Here is a 15,810-nt window from a genome sequence, read left to right on the forward strand (position 1 = left end):
TTCCAAATTAATTCTTGATCACTACTAATTAAAACATATGATTTCATATTAATATATTATTACTTATAATATATTAATAAACCATAAATAACCTTATCTCAAAAGTCCATCCTAACAAATTGTCCTGATGATATGCAACCCAAATGGACCATGCTACTCTCGGGTCGAATACATACCAATAATAGTTATGGGCTTAGACACCTAATCCAATAGATACATCACGCGGGAGAGCATCGCATGGAATCATGTAGGTCAAGGTTGAAATCCTTTGAGCCTCGTTAGCGGAGCATGCCGCTAGAATGGAGTCGAGCTGAGAAGTCTGGCGATTCGAGGCAAGGGTGCAGAACCTCGCATGCGGAGCTTGCCATTATAATGGAGTTGGACTAAGAAATCGGGCGACTCGAGGCGAGGGTGCTGAACCTCGCATGCAGAGCTTGCCACTATAATGGAGTCGGGATGAGAAGCCAGGCGACTCAAGGCGAGAGTGCTGAACCTCGCATGCGGAGCTTGCCGCTATAATGGAGTCGGGCTGAGAAGCCAGGCGACTCAAGGCGAGGGTGCTGAACCTCGCATGCGGAGCATGCCGCTATAATGGAGTCGGGCTGAGAAGCCAGACGACTCAAGGCAAGGGTGTTGAACCTCGCATGCGGAGCTTGCCGCTATAATGGAGTCGGGCTGAGAAACCAGGCGACTCAAGGCAATGATGTTGAACCTTGCATGGTTGGGCACAACAACATGCAATCTTTTGTGTCTAGACTGGGTGACCAGTTCGGGTTGAAGTGTAATGGAACCTGATGCTTTGCTGCATCTTTAGTTGCAGTGACGATTGGTGTCTCGCTGTCTTGGCTGTCTGCCGAGGGCTATACGGCGATGCTACTGAGTGTTGGATAATGTAGCTGCTGTCAAGTGGTGCGTAGCGAGGCTGCCGTCGAGGGTTGGTCACCAGAGCCGCTGAGAACTAAGCATTGAGCTTCTACCGATAGATGAGCAGCACGACCACTGAGAGATGGGAAATGAGACTACCGAGGGTTGAACCACGAGGCTGCTTCTTTTGATCCAGAATATTAATGTCACCCGGGAGTGCAGTATCACGCATAACATCAGCTATTCATGTACTTTAACTTTGCCCATTCAGAATCACTTTTGCATTGTGTCGTGCCGACCCTCCCCCCCTTTTTTTTCTTAGAGGAGGCAAAGAAAGGGAAAGATAGATGTATAGCTGCTGAAAGCTGAGGTACATAGTTGCTGGAAAGAGCTAGGAGGTGCAAGCACTGACAAGAGTTGGGTAGCATGGTTTCCGAGAGCTAGGCAGCGTGACTACTGGTCTGACACCGTGACTGCTGATGACTGGGTTTTACGGCTGGTGAGTTGGATCGCATGGCCATTGAGGGTCAGGTTACGCGATTGCTAAGATCCTGGCAGCACGGCTGCTGGGAGCTGAGCAGCGAGACTGGCGGGGTTAGATTGTGCGAATGCCGAGGTCTGGCCAGCGCGGCCACTGAAAATTGAGCAGCGAGACTAGCGGGAGTCGGTCAACACGACTTGTGAGAGCTGAGTAGCGAGACATCCTGGGGCTGGTCAACACGACTGCTGATAGCCATATAGCGTGGTTACCGAGGGCTAGGCAAAGAGACTGCCAATGGCTAGTTAGCATGACTGTTGGGATCCAGGAAGTGCAACCGCCGATGAGTAGGCTTTACGGCTGCTTTTTCATTTATAATACTAATATCTTCTTGGGAATGCATAACCATATACCATGTCCGCGTGTAGTTCAGCTCTTTGCTTGGAATAACACTTCTGTGGTGTCGTGCCAGCCCCTCTACTCCCCCCTCTCTTTTTTTTAAATGAGGAGTGAGAACGAACAGATGTATGACATTGGCTTGCGTTTGCACATTCGAGCCTCATTCGTTTGTACATGCCATTGTAAACAGTAATAGTAAGTTACCTAATTCCACAATGAATGGTAATGACAATTAAAGCATGTAGTTTTAGGAGTTGTTTACAACATGTGCATTTGTAAGCTTGTAAGGGAAACTTCTTGTATATGCGAAATAAAATGTTTGTGTAGCGTGCGATTAGTAGTTACGAACTAATGGTGACAAAACGGTTTGATTATATCAAAAATTGCTTGTCAATTCAGTTATCAAAACGTGGCATCTTTGCATAAGATGTTGTAGTAAAAAGATTATCTACTATGTAGTAGATTGGTATTTTTGCATAAATACCTTAACTCATTGAAGGTAAAGGCATGCCACGGTTGTCATAATAAAGTTCTTAGTAAACATTTTAGATTTCACTAAATGGAGATAATATATAAATGATATCAATTTACTTGAGAGAGGAGAGAAAGTAGACCTTGAGCCTTCCTATCACGGTCGTATTCTAAAATGCTTCATGGAGTAGTAGTAGCATACTACTCTTTTGCCTCCTTTTTTTAAAACACCAATCGTATTGTGAAACGTATTTGTTGAGCGGGGCTTGCGGCGCGCGAATATAAATTTGTTGATTTTGCCTTGCAAAATTGGATCATTTTTGTATTGTGGAGGTAGCCAATTAAGTAACAATTTATATGAAGCCCAAATTGCCACAGCCCAAAATTGTTATTATTTTTCGTTATAGCCCGCAAATAATCAGCCCAAATTCATACTCTCTTCTTCTTCTTTCTTTTTTTTCTCTTTTTTTTTTAAAACTCCAAGCGTATTCTAAAACACGTTTGCTGAGTGGGGCTTGCGGCACATGAGCGCTAAATGGTTAATTTTTGTCTTCTTAAACTGGCCCATGTTTTGTTCATATAGCCCAACAACTTGAAATAGCCCATCCAAAGTATCATAGCCCATGTGTCATGGGAGGAGCCCAAATGTGTTACAGCCTAAAATCATTTTTGTTTTGTTGGCCTCAAATAATATAGCCCAAACTCCTGTATTTTTTAGAGACGTTATCAGCCTGCAATGTGTATTCTGAAAAGGTTTTGTTGTTGAGATGGCCAATATAAGAGCCTAGGAAAGGCCCAAGGTGAATGTTGCAACACAACGACATGAAGTGGCTAATTTGCAAGAAACCCAAAGTGAAAAGGTGGTAGCCCATTTGAGATCGGGAATAGTCAAGGCCCAAGGTGAGAAACGTAGCCCATATACAATTTGCGAGCCTACTTGACAAACGATTAGACTAATTCCTTCCTTACCGATTCTTCTCTTTTTTTTTACCGATTCTTCTCCTTTTTTTTTAAAAAAAAAATACGAACTGTGTACCAAACTACATAAAGTTTTCCCTTTTTTTCTCTTTATTGTTGAACGCATTTGTGCAAATAATGGTGGTTCACCATTCTCCTTCAAATGTGGGGCCCAACACACTTTTTAATTAGTTTTAAATCAAAACCCAGTTGTTCTTCACTCTGGCACACTTTTGCCTCAAGAAATGCCCAAAAAAAAGAATACTGCGATCGGCCATTGGAGGTGTTAGGAGCTGCTTTTTTTTTTTTTCCTTTTATGGGCTGATTCAGGTATAATAGCATACATGTGGCCCAACTTTTTTTTATTGGGTTTGAAAGAGAGACAAGTAGGTCTCGATCAATCTTATGGAGCTGCCAAAAAGGAAAACGACGACTGGAGATATTCTCCCTCTTTTTTTGTGTAGAAACATCTATTACAATAGCAGATCAGTACAGCAAGCGTGTCGACGGTGCCGACCTGCTGAATCACCGGAGCTTGTTGAGTCGTTGCTGAGGGTGAACGCCGATAACATGTGGTTTGTTGGTGGTGGTTGTTGTCGTTAGAAGTCAACAGGTGGTCCAATGGACTCTGCTTCGTCGGAGCTGTGGTGGTTGATTGGCAAAACATTGGTTCGAGCTGGAGTTGGAGGTCACTGCAACTGTAGAGTTGTTGAACTGAAAGAGACCAGGCGGTTCTCTGGTTTCACTTGTCGGAGGTGAACAAGAAATAGAGCTCTGGTGGTTTATAGTTTTCTCCGGCGATAGCTGCTTCGTCGGAGCTCTTGTGTCGGTTTACCGGAGACGTCCGCCAAAGATGTAACACCCATAATTTTTTTTTCAAAATTTAACTTTCACACTCATTCCAAATTCATCAAAAACATTACACACTGGTTTTCAAAATGTATAATATCAGAGTTTTCCCAGAAACAGAAACATAAACAAAACATGAGGAGCTGTACGATCACGCCTTCGCCTTTCCGCGATCCCATGATGTACCTGAAACAATAAACTGAAACTGTAAACCCGAGAGCTTAGTGAGTTCCCCCAAAATACCAATACGCTGCACATAACACATATATATATATATATATATATACAACAGCATGTATTGGGTCCACAACTTTACAGACTGGATTACCTCCTGGGCCCATAGTGTGAGTCTGGATTGCCTTACGGGCCCACAGCTCACATTTGGCTTGCCATCGAGCCCACAGTACGAGTCTCCCTTAGCCCGTAACTGAAATGCTCCCGAGCCCACAGTACGAGTCTCCCTTAGCCCGTAATGGGAATGCTCCTAGGGTTTGTTGGCTACCGCACGGGGCAGTACAACCTCAACCCATCCCACATAACATATAACATATAACATAACCACTGAGCATGCAATAATCATATAACATCACAGGTAGTCCTACAGGTCTACCTAACTGGCATAACCACTAGCATGCATCACTAACTCATACTCAACATCTAACACTACTAGGATAACATATCCAATGGGTCGGTCTTGGTGCCTTAGACCCCTTAGTATAGTGAGGATAACTCACCTCGCAACTGTTGTCTGAAACTAGAAAGCTCAACTCCCGGATCACCAACACGAACTCCACCACCTATAGTTACCATAAAACCCTTTTTCATAAATTTACAAATTACCAAAATACCCTCAGAAGTCAACTGGTCAACTCTTGGTCAAAGTCAAAGTCCACAGTCAAAGTCAACAGTCCATGTTGACTCGACTCGTCGAGTGCAGTTCACCGACTCGTCGAGTCCTTCCTGAACTCGAGATGTCGTGAAATCATTGGTTGACTCGTCGAGTTTCCTCGCAACTCGCCGAGTTCACGCGTATCAAAGGGTTGTGGAAAAACCCTAGCCGACTCGCCGAGTCATACATCTGACTCGCCGGGCCCAAGGCAATCTTCATCGGACTCGCCGAGTTGTTCATCCAACTCGTCGAGTACATGACTATCTTCATATGACTCGCCGAGTCGACCTTGGGACTCGCCGAGTCCCTTCAATCCTTTAACCATACAGATGCTTTTTAAGTCATGCAAAGGCTCCATATTGCAGATCCAACTTCCCAACGCATGTTTATCACGTAAAGTTGCAAACTTTACGTGTATGCAAGGCTCTAATGACTCATAATGCCAAATCTAAACTTGAAATTGAGTTTAACTCAAAAGAAAGGGTTCATACTTGCTAAAACTGTAAGCTTTATGGACCTAAGGATCAAGGAGAGTTCAGATCTAAAGTTGTAACTTCAAATCTTAGCTCATACCCAAGAATAGCTTCATAACATGATGAAAAGCCCTAATCTTCAACCCAAAAGAGCTCTAGAAGGAAAGAAGGTCAAGGTAACGACTTGGTACCTTCCAATGGTGCTATCTAAGGCAAATTTCAGGTCCACACAAGCTCCTTGTTGCTAGCTACTTGATCTTCAAGTTCCCTTCTCCAAGAATCTTCTTCCGAGGCTTGAAACACACAAATGGAGCACACACACACGTATTAGGGTTTTGCTAAACTCTCTAGAAGCTGTAAAGGGAGGCTAAGGGCAAATGATCCTTTAAATAGAATGCAAAACCCCGGAATTTAGGGTTTCATCCTCCAGCTCCTACTCGTCGAGTCCCTTATTGGACTCGGCGAGTAGGTCACTAAAACACACGACCCAAGCCGCTGCTACTCGACGAGTAGGGCAACCAACTCGTCGAGTAGACCTTGAAAACAAGAAAATTCTTATATTAATTCAAGACCTGAGAATCGGGGCGTTACAATTCTCCCCCACTTGAACTAGACTTCGTCCTCGAAGTCCGCCGCGGCGAACAGCTCTGGATAGTGCTCCCGCATCTCTGCATCTGGCTCCCAGGTCCACTCAAATGCTCTCCAATGCTCCCACTGTACCTTCACCAAAGGTATCTCCTTGTTCCGTAGAACCTTCCTATTCCTCTCCAGAATGGCCACGGGCCTCTCCACATAATTCAGGCGCTCATCGACCTGAATATCATCCAACGATACTACTGCCTCCTGATCCATAATGCATTTTCGCAATTGCGAAACGTGAAAACTGTTGTGGATCCGACTAAGCTCCTCCGGTAGCTCTAGCCTGTAAGCCACATTACCAACCCCGGAAATGATCCTGAACGACCCGATGTAACGGGGACCCAATTTCCCCCTCTTTCTGAAGCGGATCACACCCTTCCAGGGTGAGACCTTCAGAAGAACCATATCACCCACCTGAAATTCTAACTCTGATCGACGCCTGTCGGCGTAACTCTTCTGCCGACTCTGAGCGGTCTGCAATCGCTGCCTTATCTGCTGAATCTTCTCAGTAGTCTGCAAGACTACTTCCGTCCGCCCCATCACCCTGTGTGCCACCTCACCCCAACAAATCGGGGTGCGACATCTCCGTCCATACAACAGCTCGAAAGGCGGGGCGCCAATGCTGGAATGATAACTGTTGTTGTAGGTGAACTCTGCAAGCGGTAGGTGGGAATCCCAGCTCCCACCGAAGTCAACGACACACGCCCTCAACATGTCCTAGAGGCTCTGAATGGTCCGCTCGATCTGACCGTCAGTCAGCGGATGGAATGTTGTGCTGAAGTGCAACCGCGTGCCCAACTCCTCGTGAAACTTCTGCCAGAAACGAGAGGTAAACCTAACATCTCGGTCGGAGACAATGGAGACGGGAACCCCATGGCGAGACACGATCTCGCGAATATACATGTCGGCCAACTTCTCGACCGACGAACTCTCCCGAATAGCCAAGAAATGGGCACTTTTGGTCAATCGATCCACGATGACCCATATAGCATCAAATCCCTTCGCCGTCCTCGGCAACTTGGTAATGAAATCCATCGTGATTTGTTCCCATTTCCACATGGGAATCTCTAGAGGCTGCAACTTACCATGCGGCCTCTGATGTTCGGCCTTGACCATCCTGCAGGTCAAGCACCTCTCGACATACCAAGCGATTTCTCGCTTCATACATGGCCACTGACAACTCAAACTCAGGTCTCTATACATCTTGGTGGCCCCCGGGTGAATAGAAAAATGAGACTTATGAGCCTCCTCCATGACCGTCTGCCTGACCCCACCATACATCGGAACCCAGACCCGACCACATCGGGTCAATAATCCCCGACTATCCTGCACAAACCGGGTATTCTCACCCTTGATCCTCTCCAACTTCCAATTCTCCGATCGCATGCCCTCAACCTGGGTATTTCTGATCAAACTCACAAGCGGAGAATCCACCGCTATCCTCATACATACCGCTGGGGTGGAAGACTTGGCTGACTTGCGGCTCAAAGCATCCGCAACCACATTCGCTTTACCAGGGTGGTAAAGGATCACGCAGTCGTAGTCCTTGACTACATCCAGCCACCTGTGCTGCCTCATGTTCAGGTTCGGCTGATCCATGATATGTCTCAAGCTCTTGTGATCCGTGTATATGGTACAACAGACTCCATAAAGGTAATGCCTCCATATCATGAGGGTGAACACCACCGCTCCCAGCTCCAAATCATGCGTATGGTATCGCGTCTCATGCGGCTTCAACTGCCGCGACGCATAAGCTATCACTCGTTCCCTCTGCATGAGGACTGCCCCTAGACCTGTGATGGATGCATCACTGAACACCATAAAGTCCTCAACTCCTTCCGGGAGTGTCAAAACTGGAGCCTCACACAACCGCTGCCGGAGGGTCTCGAATGCCCTCTGCTGCTTAGAGCCCCACCGGAAATCCACCCCTTCCTCGTTAGACGAGTGAGGGGTACTGTAATCTTGGAGAAATCCTGAATGAATCTCCAGTAGTATCCTGCTAATCCCAAAAAGCTCCTGATGTCCGAGGGAGATTTCAGAATCTCCCATTGCATGACCGCCTCGATTTTGGCCGGATCGACCAAAATCCCCTCCTGGTTAACGAGGTGTCCAAGGAACTGGACCTCCTGTAACCAAAACTCACACTTCGAGAACTTGGCATATAGTCGCTCTCGTCTCAGAACTCCCAATAGCTCCCTGAGACGCTCCTCGTGCTGCTCTCGGGTCTTGGAATACATCAAGATATCATCTATAAACACGATGACCGAGCGATCCAGCATCGGTCTGCAGACCCGATTCATCAGGTCCATGAATACCGCTGGCGCGTTGGTGAGCCCAAACGGCATCACCACGAACTCGTAATGTCCATAACGAGTTCGAAACGCGGTCTTCTCCACGTCCTCCTCTCTAACCCTGACCTGATGATACTCGGACCTCAAATCGATCTTGGAAAACCAAGATGCGCCCTGCAACTGATCAAAGAGATCATCTATCCTCGAGAGTGGGTAATGGTTCTTCACCGTTAACTTATTCAACTCCCGGTAATCAATGCACATCCGGTGCGAACCGTCATTCTTCCGGACAAAAAGAATCGGTGCTCCCCATGGAGAACTGCTAGGTCGAATGAACTGCTTGCCCAACAGTTCCTGTAGCTGTGACGACAGCTCCTGCATCTCTGGTGGTGCCAATCGGTACGGCGCCTTAGCGATAGGGGCCGCACCTGGCACCAGGTCGCTCATGAACTCGAACTGCCTCTCCGGAGGTACTCCGGGTAATTCCTCTGGGAACACATCAGCAAACTCTCTAACCACGGGGACCTCTGAAACTGGAGTCTGATCCCTGTTCCGCGTATCCATCACATATGCTGTAACATCCCGGAATTCAGGTATATCTCTTTGATCCTTTTCTTTCCTCAAGTTGCCAAAATTAGTCCTTGAATTGAATGTTTGGCTTTCGAGTACGCTGGGCGTAAGGGAGAGTACGCTGCGCGTACTCATGAGCGTATTCTTGACGCGAAGTCTACCCAGTACGCTGGGCGTACCATAGTGTACGCTGGGCGTACTAGGTTCAGATTGAAACCCTAATTGTGGGGGTGAGCCCTATATAAGGAACATTATGGCCTCACTTTTAGCCACCATTTCCAGAGAGCAAAACCCTAAGTGGCCCTAATCCTCGTTCTAGAGCTGGTGTGAGTGTGGTTGAGCTTGAAAGTGTTCTTGTATGCTTTTGAAGAGAAGCAGGTGCCATTGAAGGAGCTAGAGTTGGAGGGCAAGCTTTGGATCTGAACTTTCCGAGGTTGGAGCATCATTTGGAGGTAAAAAGCTCAAACCTTTCTCAACCTTTTTCATTTGAGCTTTTTGGACCATTTCTAGGGTTTTTGTCCCAAAGGTGGAGACTTTATGAGTAAAGGAGCTCCATAATACCTTGATCTGTCCATATTCAGTATATAAAGTGTCGTAGATCCATAAAAATCCAATCTTGGACGTTATGAGTGAGCCATGCATGAGATATGAGCTCTTTAGTGAAGGAAGTGGTGTGGTTTGGATGATGTTGACCATTACAGCCATGCAAAGGCGTAAAGTCTTCGACTTTATGGATTAGGAGGCTGTAGGGGGTCCAGATCTGTATTTTGAGCCAAGGTCTTAACTGATTAAGACCATAAGTGAGATAATAGTGAAACTGGGACGTACGCTGAGCGTAAATCCCAGTACGCGGGGCGTAGGGCTCAATCAGCCCGATATCAGCATAGCGGTCGAGTACGCCCAGCGTAGGAGTCTGGTACGCGCCGCGTACTCCTTCGGGTTGACTTTTAGGGTTTAGTCAACAAATGGACCTTTGGACCATTGGAGGGGTAGAATGGTCTTTTACCCTTCTGAGAGAGTATAGGAAGGGATTAGTCTAGCCTTTGAGAGCCTTTATTAAGTAGAGATATTTTCTGTATGTGATTAGGCGGAGGCTAGACCGGGAATTTGAGTTCGAGATTATTCCGAGATAGTTTGAGGTGAGTCTTCTCACTATACCTTACCTAGAGTGGTAATTATGCGTGACCGGAAGGCCTTATGTGCTATGACGAGTATGTGATATATTTTTCTATGTGATATGTATATGTTATGTATGTTATGAGTAGCATGGTATGGACCGGAAGGTCGGTATGGTATGGACCGGAAGGTCGACAGGGTATGGACCGGAAGGTCAACAGTGTATGGACCGGAAGGTCAGAAGTGTATGGACCGGAAGGTCAATATGGTATGGGCCGGAAGGTCGAAAGAGTAGGACCGGAAGGTCTACTCAGATTATGGGACCGGAAGGCCCCTGAGACACATTGACCGGAAGGTCTCGTAGAGCTATAGCCTCGAGTAGCTAGTTGTATGTACGTGGTATTTTGGGGAACTCACTAAGCAAGCGTGCTTACCGTTTATGTGATATGTGTTTCAGGTACTTCAAAGGACCGCGGGAAGGCACCGGCATGATTGTACACACACACTATGTTTTGGGAAGAGCTACTGTAGATCCTGGATTTATGTGATGATTTTGAAAACTTTGTTAAATGAATAATTGGTGTTGAACAATATGATATATGTTTTTATGATTTAAAAATGAAAAATTGGTTTGAATTTCCACGACGTTACAAGTTGGTATCAGAGCCTTGGTTTGAGAGATTCGGATACACCTTCGGGCATATCTGAACTCAAACTGAGGATTTGAGAAAAGTTTTCAAAAGAAACAATTTTCTAAGATAAGTAAAAGATTTTCAAGAAAGTGGAAAAGAGCAGTGTGTACAATCAGCCAGCGCCCGAACGGTGATTTCCCAAAATACCCTTACGTTATATGTTATGAGATATTATGTGATATGTTATGCATGCTAGAGAGTGGGCTAGGTATTCATATCTAGGACTAGAGTGGCCTGATTTGTGATGCCTTAGCCTAGGAGTTACTGCTACTATGAGTTACTACGAGAGTGAGTAGGTAGCAGAGAGGATCTTACGAGAGGTCTACTGGAAAGTGGCCTGTGTGTGATGAGATGTAGAGTACTTGTGAACTGGAATCCTAGGAGGAGGACTTGGGGTGAATACTGACGTGGTGTGGAAGGTAGTATAGGGCCCGTACTACTGGAAACACCGGATCAGTGAGCAGTCCAAGTAAGAATCCTTAGGATACTAAGGAACAAGTATGATTGGGTGATCGAGTGTGATTATGCTCGAACGAGTCTCTGATTTCTTTTATGTTGTGTTTCAGAGACATCATGGTTGGTACACGTCACACACCAGAGAGCAGCGGAGTCAGCGATGACGAGATTCGCAAGATGATTCATGATGAGGTGGCCGCGGTTATACGAGAGGCCATACCGGAGATGTTTGGGTCTATTAAGACCACGTTGATTGAAACGTTCGGCGCTGGAATATGCGCCGACTTGGCGGCTAGAGTATGCGCCGGCTTGGCGGCTAGCAACGAACATTTGGCCTTAACGTGGCCAACCTGATCGCAGTGATAACATAACCTCATACCCTGAATTGGGACTGCCTGGCGACAGTCCTTCGCGTAATGCCCCTCCTTGCCATACCTATGGCACCCACTACCAGCTCGACACACACCAGAATGACCCTTGCCATACTTCCCACAAGTGCAGCTCTGCTGACCCCCGATCCTAGTATCAACGGTCTTAGACCGCTTCGGCGCCGGATGAGACTGTGCCGGGAGCTATCGTTGCTCTCTCAACTGCAGCTCAATCTCCAACTCATGTCGTCTGGTGGCCTCCTACAACTCTAGAAGAGTATCACATCGTTGGGTAGACACAAACTGACGGATATCCATCTTGAGCATGCTCAGATAACGGGTCATCTGAGCCTGCTCGGAAGCAAACTCTGGGCAAACATCGCCCTCTCAGTGAACATACGGGTGATCTCCGTCACCGACTCCCCATCCTGTCTCAAACTCAGAAACTCCTGTGCCAAACGTTCCCGCTCAACCCGCGGAATGTAACGGGCGCGAAACATGTCCCTGAACTGCTCCCAAGTAACAACAGCTCTCTGATCATCAGTGTACGACCCAGTCGCAAGTCTCCACCAGCCCTTGGCCTCGGACCTTAGCAGGTTCAGAGCACACCTGAACTTCTGGTCAGTAGGACACGAGCAGGTGAATAAACACCCCTCCATATCTGAAATCCACCTCATAGCCTTGATGGGATCCTGCGTCCCATCAAAAGTAGGGGGCTTCGTGTTATCGAAGTCCCTGTACTGAAAGCCCCTACCAACTCCTCCCCCTGTCGCGGATACAGCTGATGCAGCTGCTGCGGCAGCTGTCTCTCCAAGGGCTGCGTAGCGCTCATCAAAGTACTCCACCATGGTGGTCTTAATCGACCCGCACATCTCCAGCAACTGTGCCCGGAACGCAGCAGCAACCTCATCATCCAGGATCTCTCGAATCCTGGCATCCAACTCCTCTATACCCATCTGCACCACTGACTCGGGTGTTGTTGGCCCCTCCTGGCCTCTGTCCCTTGATCCTGATCCCGAATCGGATCCAGCCACAAAGCGTCTCGTCATCACCATTCTGAAACATACCACAAGATATCAGATAATCCATATAAATAATTGGGAGCCAACTCCCGACTAACCCTAGGGATTGTGACTTACTTGACACGCGTATGGGTCCTGTGCTTTCAGTAGTACGGGCCCATACTACCTTCCACACCTACCCATATTTGTCTCAAGTATCACCACAACGCCCTAACTGAATACACAACATGGCTAGCGCTCAATCCTCACTCCTAGAGGAATGCTAAATATCTCATAATTGACCTCTCGGCCTCACACAACCCAGCTATCCATGAAACTTCCACCAACCCTGCAGCACTAGTGTATGCTAGCCATACATAACGTTGGACCCTATAGACTTTCGAATATCCAATCCTACCCTAAGCTCCCAATCAAACAATAACAAAACATAAGGCCAAATCGAACATTCTCAGGCTATAAGATCTTAATTATGTATAACCGTGATGCATACACTAAGTAACTACAGTAATGATGTCAATCTCATATAAAGGAAACCCTAGGCTAGCAGGCATCACGTAATCAGGCAATTCTATCATACCATTCCTGAAGATCCCTAGCCTAGTACTAACATGATGTTCTAACATATCTCATAATCAAATAACTTGTATGGTATTTTGGGGTCTACTTACTGGCTTCGGCTGATCGTACACCCTGCATCCTCCTTTACTTATTTTGAAAACCTTTTTGAAAAATTATTTTGAAAACCTTTCCTTGATTTGAGACTGGAGTTACACGAGTGTTCCTCCAATTCACTCAAACCAAGGCTCTGATACCAACTTGTAACACCCATAATTTTTTTTTCAAAATTTAACTTTCACACTCATTCCAAATTCATCAAAAAATTACACACTGGTTTTCAAAATGTATAATATCAGAGTTTTCCCAGAAACATAAACAAAACATGAGGAGCTGTACGATCACGCCTTCGCCTTTCCGCGATCCCATGATGTACCTGAAACAATAAACCGAAACTGTAAACCCGAGAGCTTAGTGAGTTCCCCCAAAATACCAATACGCTGCACATAACATATATATATATATATATATATATATATATATATATATATATATATATATATATATATATATATATATATATATATATATATACAACATGTACTGGGTCCACAGCTTTACAGACTGGATTACCCCCTGGGCCCATAGTGTGAGTCTGGATTGCCTTACGGGCCCACAGCTCACATTTGGCTTGCCATCGAGCCCACAGTACGAGTCTCCCTTAGCCCGTAACTGGAATGCTCCCGAGCCCACATTACGAGTCTCCCTTAGCCCGTAACGGGAATGCTCCTAGGGTTTGTTGGCTACCGCACGGGGCAGTACAACCTCAACCCATCCCACATAACATATAACATATAACATAACCACTGAGCATGCAATAATCATATAACATCACAGGTAGTCCTACAGGTCTACCTAACTGGCATAACCACTAGCATGCATCACTAACTCATACTCAACATCTAACACTGTTAGGATAACATATCCAATGGGCCGGTTTTGGTGCCTTAGACCCCTTAGTATAGTGAGGATAACTCACCTCGCAACTGTTGTCTAAAACTAGAAAGCTCAACTCCCGGATCACCAACACGAACTCCACCACCTATAGTTACCATAAAACCCTTTTTCATAATTTTACAAATTACCAAAATACCCTCAGAAGTCAACTGGTCAACTCTTGGTCAAAGTCAAAGTCCACAGTCAAAGTCAACAGTCCATGTTGACTCGACTCGTCGAGTGCAGTTCACCGACTCGTCGAGTCCTTCCTGAACTCGAGATGTCGTGAAATCCTTGGTTGACTCGTCGAGTTTCCTTGCAACTCGCCGAGTTCACGCGTATCAAAGGGTTGTGGAAAAACCCTAGCCGACTCGCCGAGTCATACATCTGACTCGCCGGGCCCAAGGCAATCTTCATCGGACTCGCCGATTTGTTCATCCAACTCGTCGAGTACATGACTATCTTCATATGACTCGCCGAGTCGACCTTGGGACTCGCCGAGTCCCTTCAACCCTTTAACCATACAGATGCTTTTTAAGTCATGCAAAGGCTCCATATTGCAGATCCAACTTCCCAACGCATGTTTATCACGTAAAGTTGCAAACTTTACGTGTATGCAAGGCTCTAATGACTCATAATGCCAAATCTAAACTTGAAATGGAGTTTAACTCAAAAGGAAGGGTTCATACTTGCTAAAACTGTAAGCTTTATGGACCTAAGGACCAAGGAGAGTTCAGATCTAAAGTTGCAACTTCAAATCTTAGCTCATACCCAAGAATAGCTTCATAACATGATGAAAAGCCCTAATCTTCAACCTAAAAGAGATCTATAAGGAAAGAAGGTCAAGGTAACGACTTGATACCTTCCAATGGTGCTATCTGAGGTAGATTTCAGGTCCACACAAGCTCCTTGCTGCTAGCTACTTGATCTTCAAGTTCCCTTCTCCAAGAATCTTCTTCCGAGGCTTGAAACACACAAATGGAGCACATACACACACACACGTATTAGGGTTTTGCTGAACTCTCTAGAGGCTGCAAAGGGAGGCTAAGGGCAAATGATCCTTTAAATAGGATGCAAAACCCCGAAATTTAGGGTTTCATCCTTCAGCTCCTACTCGTCGAGTCCCTTATTGGACTCGGTGAGTAGGTCACTAAAACACGCGACCCAACCCGCTGCTACTCGACGAGTAGGGCAACCAACTCGTTGAGTAGACCTTGAAAACAAGAAAATTCTTATATTAATTTAATACCAGAGAATCGGTGCGTTACAAAAGATGATCGGACTTCAAACGTCGGTGAGGTGGTTTCTATGGCTACTGCCAGTTGGTTAATCGGAATAAAGGCGAGCTCCCAAAATGGACCAAGGTGGGACCCGACTCTTTTGTCTTTTCTGCCATGTGAATGGTTTCAAACCACGTGGGACCCCTTTAGCGCTGCTGTTGCAGTATGTATAGCTAGCTGCCTTTTTCTTTTGTCAGTTGAAAAGAAACATATTGTAACTGTAACATGTTTGTTTTATATCAGTTGATGAGGGTTAGTATTGGGTATTGATAGCTCATTTTTGTAACATTTTTGTAGTAAAAGAGCTGTAAAGATTTTCCTTTGCCCATACACTTGTTTTTGTCGGCATCCTTTTTTCTTTATCACTTCTTCCAATAGAAATCACTTGCTATCTTTTTTTAGAACCATTACTTAAAATGGTAGACTATTGGGCAAAAGTAACTTT

The sequence above is a fragment of the Lactuca virosa genome, chromosome 7 (genome assembly GCF_052849685.1).
Source record: "Lactuca virosa cultivar CGN04683 chromosome 7, Lactuca_virosa_CGN04683_v6, whole genome shotgun sequence".
Classification (NCBI taxonomy): domain Eukaryota; kingdom Viridiplantae; phylum Streptophyta; class Magnoliopsida; order Asterales; family Asteraceae; genus Lactuca; species Lactuca virosa.